Raw genomic sequence first — 2,171 nt, 5'->3', positions numbered from 1 at the left:
GCGAAGGTTGAAATAAAATCTTTATAGTTGAGCTCGTTCACGGCTTGAATACTCAGCTTCCGGGCCATATGCTGCTCGAGAAACTTAGAGAGATCTCAACAGTGTCCTTCCCTTTCGATATGAACGTCCGTCTTCTTCAGTTATGGCTGAATACAAGAAACCTTCTCTTCAAAGGTGTGAACTACCAGTCTGAAGGACTGAAGAATCTGGAATACAAATGACTGGAACTGGACAAATTCAGTTGTCTCAGGAGCTAAAAATCCAGAACCCAGAAGGTTTTGATCCGAAATCCTACTCCATTGCGCTTTTTATTTTTATTTTTCCCATGAGGCGAATCTGACCGAGAGAATGCGTCTGGCTTTTTTTTTCTCAATGCAAAGGAAATGAAAACAAAGGAAATGAAAGCTTGGCTTGACAAAAGGTATAACAAAGCAAATATATTGCTAGACGTTATTTCCAGGCCAAAGTATCTCTCAGTGTTGGTTTTGTGAATTTTATCTCGCAGAAACTTAAACAGTACATAGAGAATAATTACATGGGTACGCGTAGATATGGAATCTCCCTTCGAAAGTTTGCTTGATAGCTCACGAGTGAGATGTCGAGTTAAGCACGAGAAGAAACCATGTATTATTTTGTTTATCATATAAACGCAATAGCCTTTTACTGACAAGAAAAGGCGACTTAATTAACAGATGAAAATAAAAGGATCGACAATCCCCGAATAAAAATCGTAAAGTGCGTGGGCGCTAAGCCTTAAGATAAAAAAAAAGAAATGATTTGAAACACTACAAAAACAAACAACAGGCCTAACTTTCAATACGCAAAATTCTTAGTTATTTACTTGGTCCTTACCAACAGAAGAAATCTTTCAGGTACACGGCCAAAAAGCGGCTGGTGACAAATATTCCAGTTGTCGATTTTCGTTCTCAGCCGCGAGAAATGCCATTACTTAAGCCACTGAATACGCAACTTTCGGTTTTTCTTTCCGTATTTTGGTTTTCTTCCCCTTCTAGGAAAGTTTGAACGTCGCTTTCTGTAAGTAATACGGATTTTTTAGTGTTTTGGCAGCCATAATCTGAAAAAATTCCAACAAACGACTTCGGATTGAGAATGTTGAAGGCTCCGCTGTTCATTCATCAACCTAACTGAGTGACGCGGAAGGTGAGTGACGTGTCAGCAGCTGATTGGCGATATCATGTATACAACGGGTTAATATTACCGGGAGTATGAAATTCTGATCACTATTATGGAGAATTCATACATCCAAGACACCTGAAAATGTTTTTCAAAAACCAACCATGTGTTTTGGTCTGTAATGGGCTTTAATGGGGAAAGAATTCAGCAGCGCAGCACGTTTGGCGTAGAGCAGAGTTTTTAAAATCCAAAGTTCTATGATGCTGTTAAGCCTTTCTCGTTAAATAGAATTAATGTCAAATAGGTTAATTATTCCAGAACTGAATGATCATTATTAACAAACTTGATTAAACCAAACAAATCGCAAATAACAGAAACCCACCTTTGGAAAGGCTCAGGCGCAAACTACATGAGCTCAACCAAGGAGTAGGTATATTAGCTCGAGAAGCTTGCGGTTAGTTATCCGCAACACCCTTACAAAATTTGGAAGCATCTCCGTATATCAAGACATCAATTTTCGCATAGGATAAGAAACTCAGCCTAGTGAAAAGTAGGATATCTGAGTTAGTTGTGAGGCGACTAAAGTGACGAAAAACTGTTTGCGTGCACTTTCTGACGGAGAATTCTTCAATGGCGCACACCAGAAGTAAATTTTCTGGTTGGCATTAAAGAAAAAATATTTGAGTCCAAAAACTGAAGGAAGATAGGTCTGGTTGAGCTCGCACCATTCCCCCTTCCTGGACCACCGCCATGGCAGGGACATCCAGGTGTAGATTCTACGGCAGTGTTTTCAGTTGATCATTTCCATTCCTATATTCAGCTTCATTGGTGAAGCAACTCAGTCGGTTGGCCTCCCCAGGAGCCAAAGTAAACCGGCCACCCAGTGTTATTTGATTAAAGGGGCAATCGGTGACACTACCCAAGATACACTGCGGAGGGTTTGACTGGCATGTTTGGCTTTTGGTGTAAGTGAAAATCTCTCCATGTTGTTCATGCCAAGTGAACTTAACTTTTCTTTTCACCAATATGTAAACCAG

General features: G+C 40.1%; 1 pseudogene; it reads right to left on the bottom strand.

Moving 5' to 3' along the window:
• LOC149035765 (2-oxo-4-hydroxy-4-carboxy-5-ureidoimidazoline decarboxylase pseudogene) overlaps positions 1–631 on the bottom strand; it is a 1,590-nt pseudogene extending 959 nt beyond the window's left edge.
• Positions 632–2,171: the final 1,540 nt, after the last annotated feature.

This window comes from Pocillopora damicornis, chromosome 13 (genome assembly GCF_964200805.1).
Source record: "Pocillopora damicornis chromosome 13, jaPocDami1.2, whole genome shotgun sequence".
NCBI lineage: Eukaryota > Metazoa > Cnidaria > Anthozoa > Scleractinia > Pocilloporidae > Pocillopora > Pocillopora damicornis.
Note: the sequence above shows the minus strand (reverse complement) of the source record. Positions and strands in the feature narration are given on the sequence as shown.